The sequence below is a fragment of the Podarcis vaucheri genome, assembly GCF_965113315.1.
Source record: "Podarcis vaucheri genome assembly, chromosome: 11".
Classification (NCBI taxonomy): domain Eukaryota; kingdom Metazoa; phylum Chordata; class Lepidosauria; order Squamata; family Lacertidae; genus Podarcis; species Podarcis vaucheri.
Window position 1 is genome coordinate 26,903,447 of NC_138749.1, and position 10,683 is coordinate 26,914,129.

A 10,683-nucleotide genomic window follows, 5' to 3' on the forward strand; every position below is an offset into this window, starting at 1 on the left:
ACTGTTTTATTATGTTTTATCATTGATGTTTTGTAATGTGCTTTTAATGTACACTGCCCTGAGATCTTTTGATAAATGGTGGTTAATAATAATAATAATAATAATAATACAGTCACAACTGTGATGATCAAACTGAGTTGGTGTTACATGTGAACCAAGCAAGAGAGCTGTTCCTACCATTGGAAAGTCATGACTCCTTGTTTCATAAAAGCTAAAATTACAAGACTGAGTATATAACTAATAACTTATTCCTCATCATAATGTACTGTAACATTCAAAATGTCTGTTTGCTAGTTTAATAGGCTTCAATTTGTGCTAACAAGTTTCCCCCAGTCCTATTTAAAAGTCAAAAGAAAATAGTGCTAAATATTTATTGGAAGATGAAACATGTAGGTGATGCTGGAGACATAAGGCCTTGAGCTGACACATTAAGAATAACAAGTCTTGCTTCTCCCTACACTTCATGTGTAAAGGACACAGACTTCCTCCAAGTTCTAAAAGCGTTGCTTGCCAAAGGATGCCTACATTTGTTGCTGGCAAGCAGGGGAAATGAGAAAACTTAATGTAAATAGGTATGGAACTAGATGTTCTGAGCAACTTATGCTAAATGCTTGAGTTATAGCATATTTTTGAGATGGCAGTAAGGAGGAGAGGCCTTTGGATAAACTGTTTGCAGCTACTGTAGAAATCTTCACTGTGTTTGCGTTTTCTGCTCTTAAGGATCCTGGGTCATATAGCAGACTTAATCTCATGTTCTGCATTTATTTTGTGATGATGATGAAGGAAGGGGAAATCACCTAGTTGCTTGTTGCTGAACCAACTTTTTTTTTTTAATTGTACAATCAAATTTGATCTGCAGTGATCTCCAGTTTTTAATATCCTTTTTTTTACAAACAAGGTTTTCAAATGCTTAAAATGAAAGTAACAAGCAGGAAATTTGAGGGAAGGGGAAATTTTGTCAGCAGTCATTAGATGAACAGATAATGTTTGCACACCTATACTGCATTTGAACCGCGGATCTTTTGTTCTTCCCTTTTAAAGTTCTGCCATTCACTATACACGTCACTTGTTAAACTACAGGTGCTGAAGGCAGACTTTGTTTCCTCAGTAAAACACATGGCTGCTGCTGTTTCTTCTGGAGATACCTAGAACAGCAGCATGGCTAGCTAGCTAAACTTTTGGTTAACAGTTAGCATTACAATCCTGAGTTATAAACTATTCTGGAAACAGAAATAGTATTTTCTTTCTTGGACATCCTGCCTTAGTTATAAAGTTGTATCTTCAGGTTGGGCCAGGGCAGTTAATATGTAAAGACCATGGTTATTTTTCAGGAATATAACCCTAGAACATTTGTAATAGTTTAGGACCTCTTCATATGATACTTGGACACCAGGAATTCAGTGTTGATTTCCAGTGCTATTTTTCTAGAAAAAGAGGGGCCAGAACTCACCATGAATGCCTCCCTTGTTCTCATTTAATAGCAATGGCACCTACCTGAGAGCGAGTTCTGGCTGGAAAAAAGCTCTGTTGGTTTCCATGGTGTAGTGTGGATTTAATGATGCATAACTTCTCTGGATCAGTTGCCATACATCTTCCTCTAGACTAGAAGACCCACATGTTCCCTCTGTGCTTGCTGTCTTCTCCCATCAGATGAAAGTTTTGAAGTTAGATTTTGAGGGTTCCTAACACACACGTCTCCACTCACGTACAGCAATTCCTTCTTTTTGTCCAAACCAGGAAACTAATTGTTTAGGCATATCTTGGAAACCAAGATCAACTATGATATCCTATCCTGGTTTGCAGGTCAAGCACATTCAAAGTTTTGGCAGGCCAGGAAGGGAAGGGATTCAGAGGGGTAGGATGGACGAAAGACTTGAGGATTGTTGTTAAACTGCAGGCTCATTCGTGTAGCACCAAATCAGGGATAGCCTGTATCAGCCCACAGCCAGACATAAACCACAACAATAATATATATAAATTGCAACAGCAGAAACCATTCTTCATCTTCATGCTTGACTACTTTGGAGTGGGCGGCTTGTAGATTTTGACATTCAGAATCTCAATAACCTTAAGACTATAAAAAGTGCAAAGAATCTCATGGTTGGGGATTAGTTTGGAGGACAAAGAATATTTTTGGACTTGGACCCTTCTCCCCCGCCCCACCCTTTTCAGTGCCTGTAAGTAGATTGGGTGGCTGGATCCAATTGTGGCAACTTTGAAGGAATTTTTAGTGCTGACTTCCAACCCACCCCTCAAGCAGTGTGCTTGAGATGATTTATTATAAATATTGTGTGAGTGTGCATGCATGTGGGATATGCATAAATTATATGATTCCTAGACCATTTTATAGGTTACGGTTGCTGCTTTTATGGAAAGTGAAAGCCAGCCAGTATGCCCTGCACCACTGTCAGGGTGTGTTATCTGAAGTAAAATGATTGCCTGTAAGACATTCTTATGTGTCCACATGAGTGGCCACACATTGAGGTATAATTTTCATTTTCTGTCAAGATAGAAGCCATTACCAATTTGTTATATTTTCTTTTATTTGGCAATCTCTCCCCTCTCTGCATTTTTGGCTGAATTGCCCTGTTGGCATGGAACACAGTAGACGTTTGGGTACTTTTCAGAAGTATTTTACTTCTCTGTGCAAAAACATTTTTAAAAAATTACAACTCTACTGTAAACAGTGTGTGTATGGTGCTTGATAATTACAACCAGACTTTACTGTTTTACAAGGCATTTGGGGAAGTGTTGTTAAAAGATCTAAGGCATGGTTGATAGTATAGAGTTTTGTTCTAAAGTTCAGAAACTCTTGTTGGGACATATCTCTGTCGTCTGAAGCTCAGCAGCAGCTCAGCATCGATCCTTCTCTTCCCTCCACAAACCCGGGATGTAGAACGTAAAATGCATATAAAGCGCAGGTCGTAAACGCTGACGGGGCATTTGCAGGGCTCTTGATGGAGCCTCGTGCAAAGCTTCGCAGACCCCTTCCGCAGGACAAACCTAGTTTTGGCATGGAAATCGTAGTTGCCGCTTTTACTCATCTTTTCTTGGCAGCTGCTGAAGTTGAGGTGTTCAGTGCTGATAAATTTGACACCAACTATTTTCATGACCATTATTAACGAGGTGCTTTTGACTTGCCTTTGGATTTTTCTTTCAAAGCTTCCATCTTTTTTCTTTTCTTTTCTTTTCTTAACGTGTCCCAGAGGATAAAGTAAGGACAGTCGCTCAGTTTCCCAAAGAGCTTCCAATGGGGGTGCCCACAAGATTCAGTTTCATTGGCTCCTGAACAGCGTGTTTCATGAGTTTGATGAATAAATGCAGATCGAAAAGCATTGCAGGCTCACATATGTTTCATAGGTAGTGGTGGTGATGGCAGATGTGCATAAATGCTGAGACAGAGAAAGTGCAAGAGCCTGCCTTTCAATTCACCATTCTTTTTCCCCCAACCACTTGGAAGGATGAGACTCATTTATTTCTTCACTAAGAAAAGCTTTCTATGATTTCTGAAACCCTCTGCCTTGGCATAGTCATGCATGTATCCATACGCCAACCCTCTGAATTCTGTCCAACCCAGGATGGTTGAATTTATGCAGCTAGAGTCTGGCTCAGTGTTCAGAGCCCCTCATTGAGTTCTGTAGAACAAAGCAAGCAGGATGGAATCCAAGATCCATTTGTCCTAGTCTTCGTCCTAGATACTGGAGTCACCATGTACAGAAGCACAGATTTAGCCTCCATCCCAATAGTGTCCACAAGCACACATTACTGGATTCTATCCATTCATATTGGGTAAAGTACTATACAGTGGTACCTCGGGTTAACATACGCTTCAGATTAGATACCATTCAGGTTACAGACTCCGCTAACCCAGAAATAGTACCTCGGGTTAAGAACTTTGCTTCAGGATGAGAACAGAAATTGTGCTCCGGCAGCGCAGCAGCAGTGGGAGGCCATATGTCACCACCACTCAAACCATTGTGTCTCTCCTCTACTCCCACAGATCTCTCTCATTCTCCCCACAAACACACCACTAGTCATAATGACAGCTGTGGTTCCTGCATTGCAAGGGGTCGGACTAGATTGGGGTTGGGTCCCTTTGAACGCTACAGTTCTATGATCTCACTGGTAGCGTGTTACTAACAGTGTTGCATACGTTTAGCCTAGATGAATAAATAGAAAGAAACTGGAAATTCTAATGACACCTAGAGTATAAAAATTCAGACACAGCAAACTCCAGACGAGAGACAAAAAACTTAACAGTGATTATCTATGTAGGCATAGGGTGAAAAATCTAGTTCTGCAAACGACACATGGAAAATAATGTCTCATAATGTGCATTGAACAAAAACACGCTACTCTTTCCACCTAGGATCCATTGCATAAGGAGGACTGAGAGTTTCCTAAGGTGTTTCAATACATCCTTCTTGCCTTCTTGTAAAGAAATATATATATATACTGCACCCCGTTTGTGAATATCGGCTTTCCTTCTTTCTCCATTTTGAGGAGAGAGTACAGCTTTCATCCAGCACAGTCGTGCCCCAATTTGACAATTTAATGCAATGGATTTAGTTCTTGTCTGCTAGGTGGTTAAATATTTTTGACGATGGGGCTTAATTTTCTGTTTAAATCCAGATTAAGTTGGTTTGGGTGACTGTTATATAAACATATTCCACTCTGGAAGTGATTACTCCAGCCATTTCAAAAGCATGCACAACCTGAGTTAATATTTGAAGCAAGATAGTTAAATGCATTCCCTGGCTGGTCTTCGAGTTTGTAGCATCAGGCTGTTCAATGTCTGCATTCCAAACTTAGATGTGCTTGAGTTTTGAATGCTTCCTAAAGCATTTACATGCTAAGGACCTTTCTTCTGGCTTGAATAAAAATTTCCAAGGGCTCATAAATGTTATAATAATTACAAGTTAAACTTTGTATGAAAAGTCAGATTAAGAATTTATTTCCAGCTCTGACAAAATCTTGGAGATGGGGTGACAACCTAAGATCTTAATTCCCCACTAAGGCATCAAAACATGAGTCATAAACAGTGCAACAAAATAGATGGCTCCATTACATGAGCAAATAATAAAACAGACCCCATGCATACTGAGCTGAATTCCTTCGAAGAACAGGACATAAGCATAACAAGTTACAATGAGTCATAGGATACCAAGAGTTTATCACAAGCATGCAAGCATTTGGGTCCTTGAGAGTTTGGTAGCCCAAAGAGATGTCTTCACCCTGTCACCCAACATTAAGAAGAAGACCCTTTATTATACGGTTCAAAAATGCAATTGGCTTGGGTCACAGTTTTTGCTTATTTTGTCTTTTCCTTAGTCCAGACATGGAGAACCAGCAGCCCTCCAGATGCTGTTAGATTCCAAATTTCCTCAGCTCCTGCTCAGGGGCTGGTGGGAGTCATAGTCCAACAACATATGGAGGGCTACAAGTTCTCCATTCCAATTTTAATCCTCTTGTGGCTAGTTGGCTGAGCAGCAACCTACGGATGATACCAGAAGGACATACCTTCCAACTTTTTCCAACACAAAACTGGGATGCACATCTTCCAGGACGCTCTCAGGTGAGTTACTTGACCTGCACCTCACTCTTGCCCTGAAAAAGTGCTTTTAGGAGGCGAGATCTCATGCAGCCCTGAAAAAGTGCTTTTTCGGGACAAGAGCACAGTGTGAGAGGGTGCAAGGTCACGGCACACAAAATGGCTGCCAAGATCTTGCACAGGAAAATTGGATGTCCTGGGCCCAGTTTGACCCCCTCTATGGGACCCTGTAAGTTACCTCTTTGCCCTTTTATCAGCTCATGCGGAACCAACATGGATAGCTGGCCCTGACGAATACTTGAGGTTCCCTGCAGTCATTTAATTTTATCCTGATTCTAATTTTTTAGCTATATTTTAATCAATTGTTCGATTGTATTTTAATGTATTTGATGTTAGTCACCCTGAGCTCATTCTTGGCTGAGGAGGGCTGGGTATAAATAAAAATTTACCTGCTTAACTTTTTCTGGGGTCCATGGAAGGTGTGAAATGTTGGAGCTGGGGCCTAATGGTTCTGTTCAACTGGATTATGCCGTAGCATTATCTAAATTTGAGGATAATGGTGCTGACCTTCCTCATAGAGTGGTTGTAAGGATTGATGGAATGATATATGGAAATCCCAATGCATTCTCAAAAGGCCCTATGTAATTGCTAATAACTTGGACCAGATTCAAGTGAGTCTGAGGGAGCCAGCACATTGAGTCCCACTAGTGCAATGTGTCTTTCCCACATCTTCTCTCTTGCCCTTCAGAAATTGGTTGCGGGGGGGGGGGGTCTGAAGAACTGCCAGAACAGCATGCAGTGGGCAAGCTGATGGAACAATCAGAATGCAGGGCTCCCTTTTGCCCTTGCATTTACCTTAAAGCTACACTTCACCATAGCAAGAGATCTGTAATGGTGAACAAACTGTCCCTTGGGCACCTTGACCTCACATTTTATCATTAAGGAAAATTTCACCGTCTCTTGAGACACTTCAAGGTTCCTTGGAACATCGTTTTTGCAACATGCTTATCTGTAGAACAGGGTTGACTCTGATTTCTGTATTTTAGCCTAGCTCTAAAGGCCATTTTTCCAGTCTAGGCAATTGGTGTTTCTTAGAGAGTATAGAGTAAGAGGCAAAGCTAGGTATAAATCAAACTGCTCTGCCAGTAATTTTTCTACAAAGTTACATTTCTATGTGCACACATTAGTGATTGATGAAACTGATTAATACACTTTATTTGAATTTCATCATGGATAAAAATCTAACCATTATTTACTAGTATAATTAAGCTTTTCTCTCCCCCCCTCCCCCTTCTTTCCTATAGACTAAACATAGCCAGTTCCTTCGTCCTTGCCTCATAAGTCTGGCATTCAATTTTTTTTGCCTTCCTAGTTGCTTTCTGAACATTTTTCCAGTTTGTCAATCATCCACTAAAAGCACTATTCCTAAAGCCTGGACTTGCTGATAAGTCAGAACAGTCTAACTACTTCATTCATATTTATTATTATGTTGCTCTGTCCAGGCATGATTTTCATTATTATTTGGTTGATTTAAATTATTTTTTATACCACCCTTCATCATATCAGATGTCTGGGTCATGTACAGCATAAAACAAATAAAAACATGTGTTAAAACAAGAAAACAGCAAGTAAGACTAACTCTTCCTCAGTTAAATTAATAACATACATTAAAATGCCTCAGTTAAATAAAAATGTTTTTCTGACACCTAAATGATAGTAGGCATTCTGTTGGAGAGGTCATTCCATAACTCAGACACCACTGGCAAGGAAGTCCTTTTAGATCAGTAGTCTTCAGACTTTTCAGACTTGGGACCCACCTTTAGCCCAAACATGCATTGCAGCGTCTCAGCCCATTTGCTGGAGACCAATGTTTAGATGATTTTTCTATCTCTGATGGAAGAGGTGCATGGAGAAGGGCCTCAGGAGAAAATGTTGAAGAGCAGGCAGAGTAAAACCTCCCAATAGAGGTTCAACCTAGGGGTTCCCTCTACGTCACCTTATATAAAAGATTGATAAAATGGCAATAACAATAATCTATAGACAGGGAAACATGCAGTGTTTTATCTGCGGAATAACCAGTGTTATTCACATTTTTTAAAAGGCCAAATAGATGATGATTTCCCAAGTCCACCTAATGCATTCATATCTGAAGTGAGATTTGAACCTAGGTCTTCATGTCCAAATATATTTTATCAAAGAGCTCAAATTGGATTTGAAGACGATTTTTGTACAGTATGTCATACCATTTACTGAAAGTATTCTGATAAATAATAAGTAGCTGATAAGCTTCACTAGTGTAGTCATTTTTTCTAATTAGCTCCCCCTTGCATGTTCTGAACTCAAGTTGATTAAAAGTATGCATTAAGCAACTTTCTTAATCACATTTGTGCACAGTGGTCAAAGTCTTGATTGATTAATTCCTGTCCGGGGGGGGGGGGCATGTTGCATAATGTCCAATAGCTTCTTCTGCCAGAGTTGTAATTTTTACTGTTGAGAAGTTTCATGTTTCAGAAGAAATGACATTTCTCTTACATATTTGTGTGTGTGTGTGTTTGTTTGAGCCAGGCATCTGACCATTTGGGTTCTGCAGCTTGTCTGCTTAGCACATGCAAAGATGAAACCCCATTGAGGTGTAGCAGTTTGTGACGTGTAGCAGTTTGTGAACAAACTAGAAATCTTAATGCTTTTGAAGTAATCATTGGCTTTATACCTCAAGATGAACTTCCTAGCTGTGTGCAGAAATGGTCAGAGTGGGATTGTGGGGAAATAAGCAGTTATTGTTGTTGTTTTGCATAGGCACATGCACCTGCATATTTCAGAGTGTTAATTGTGCAGACCTAGGATGAGGAATCCATGGTGTGCTGAACTACAGCCCCCATCATTACTAACCATTAAGTCATGCTGGTTGGGGCTGATGAGAGTTGAAGACCAACAGCATGTGGAGGGCCAGAGGTTCCCCCCCTCCAGGTGTTGACTGCACAGCCCATGCCATAGCTGCACCAGTTCCTATCAGCCATATTACCCCATAGAGGACTTCCACTTACTGGGTCACTGCTATGATGCTTCCAGTCCCCACTGAATGGCTAGAAAATACCTCTAGGAGAAAAACAATTACCAAGTATTTCTCCTGTTTCTTCCATGGGGAGTAGATGGGGTTAGGGTGTGCTTGTCAGATTGCACCCTCAAGGTACAACATGCCTTTGTGCCAGGTCACTTCTGTGATGCCCAAGAAATGTGACTCAATCCCTATGTGGTTATATAAGTGTTCTCTAGGAAATCCTTTGGGAAATCATTTCAATCGTTAGGCCCCAGCATCACATATGGAGGCACCTCCATGCCCAGACATCTAGGATTTTTCCAGCCCAGACATAAAAGCCAGAGCTGACTACACTAGATAAAATTTTGATTGAATGACTTGGTCTCTCTTCATAATTGTCTGTTTGAGAAGAGGCTTTCAGTCATTCCTCTGTTATACTTCTGGTACCATTTAGGGTTTTTTTCCCATCTACTCTGATCTTTACTTACTGTGTAAAACGTGCTCTGAGGTCTGGGGTCAGCGGAATATCTTAGGAATGTGAGCCGCAACTAGGATTGTAGACTAATTGAATTATTGATCTGATCTAGTAAGGAGGTTCCTGTATCTTATAAGACCCGCTTTGTAACATTGTGTGCATCACTGTGCTGTCTGGGATGACATCTGGCCTTCACATTATCATGTCTCCTATCCGTTTGCAGTACTGGTATGTTCTCTTTTTGAAACACTTGGTCAATCTTCTTTTATCAAAACATTTGAAGTATGTTTCTTCAGCAGTTTTGGGAAATGTTTTAAATACAGTGTATGTGTGAACTGTTCCTGTAAACAATAGAACAAAGGCATCATGTCTGTGCCTTGCACAGTGGAAATACTGGAAGCATAAATCATAACGGTTTTATATGTCTGTGTTTCTGATGCTATTGCAAAACCCAGTCGGCGTTCTGCTTCCCCCCCTTCCAAGTAGCAGTATGTCAGTGCTGTGAGTTCTGGTAGCTTGGCTTTTCATAGACACATTAATATCCCACTAGACAAGTCGTTCAGAATGTTTTAAGAGCAAAATGACCACATTGGGCCTCTTAAAAGGCTGGGGGTGGGGGAGAGATAAATATGTGGAAGCTCCTGTTGTAAATAAAAATATGCCCTTTTCCCTTATGGGGTATCCAAGAGCCCATATAGAGTCCTTACATAGGTTCCCTATTGGTAGGAGAAAATAACAGAGGCCAACCAGAGAATATTGAGAAGCAAAGCAGCTAGTAAGCTTGATCTTTATTGATCTGTTGCAACAGGGTACTCCCCTCACACGCAGGAGAGGAAGAGGACCCAGAACAATGGCCTGCAAGGCCTTATAAAGACTTTTGAAATTCCCCTTCTCTAGATCAGGACCACCCCCAGAAACATTATGCATACATCACAGAAGGGGTGTAACCTAAGACCACCCCTCAGATACATCCCACCTACATCACAGAAATTTAAATGTTGTTTTTCTCCTGTTATTGTTTATCTCCTGTCTAGCAGGTTACTTGATTGGATTTCCTGGGGAGCCTGGCCATTCTTTTGTAGTGGTAAAATACTTATTTCCTGGGCCAGGTCACAGGCTCACACCTTATTCAAACACAGATTAAGACAGGATTTGTGAAGGAAGAGACAATGGGGAGGCTTTTCCATTTTTAACCTTGCAGAGAAAGGATTTGGTCAGTTTAGGAATCAAAATGGTTCCAGGTTGGCTTTCCTGTGTTGATCTATGTATGTGGTTATGAACATTACTATATATCTAAGACTATAAAATTCCTATCACACTCCTTTACAAAGCAAATCAGTTATCAGCCTGATTTCTGCTTGGAAATGATGGGGGTTCAGTTGCTTAAATGCCCTTTGGCCTGTGACCGGATGTAGCAATGAAGCCGTGTGCATAGATGCAAGTGTTTACATCAGAACAGGCATGCACAAGCAGCATGAGGCAGGCTGCACTCTGATGCCTGCTCTTCAGCCCAACTCAGCTGGACACGGCAAGAGCATCACAACATTATTTAAAAGGGAAGGGCCATAGCTCAATGGTAGAGCATCTGCTTTGCATGCAGAAGGTCCCAGGTTCAATCCC

At 40.8% G+C, this 10,683-nt stretch overlaps 1 protein-coding gene across 3 annotated transcripts in view; it reads left to right on the forward strand.

Annotated features, from left to right (window-relative positions):
* CWC27 (CWC27 spliceosome associated cyclophilin) overlaps window positions 1-10,683 on the forward strand; it is a 112,769-nt gene that overhangs the window by 90,133 nt on the left and 11,953 nt on the right. The window lies entirely within an intron of this gene.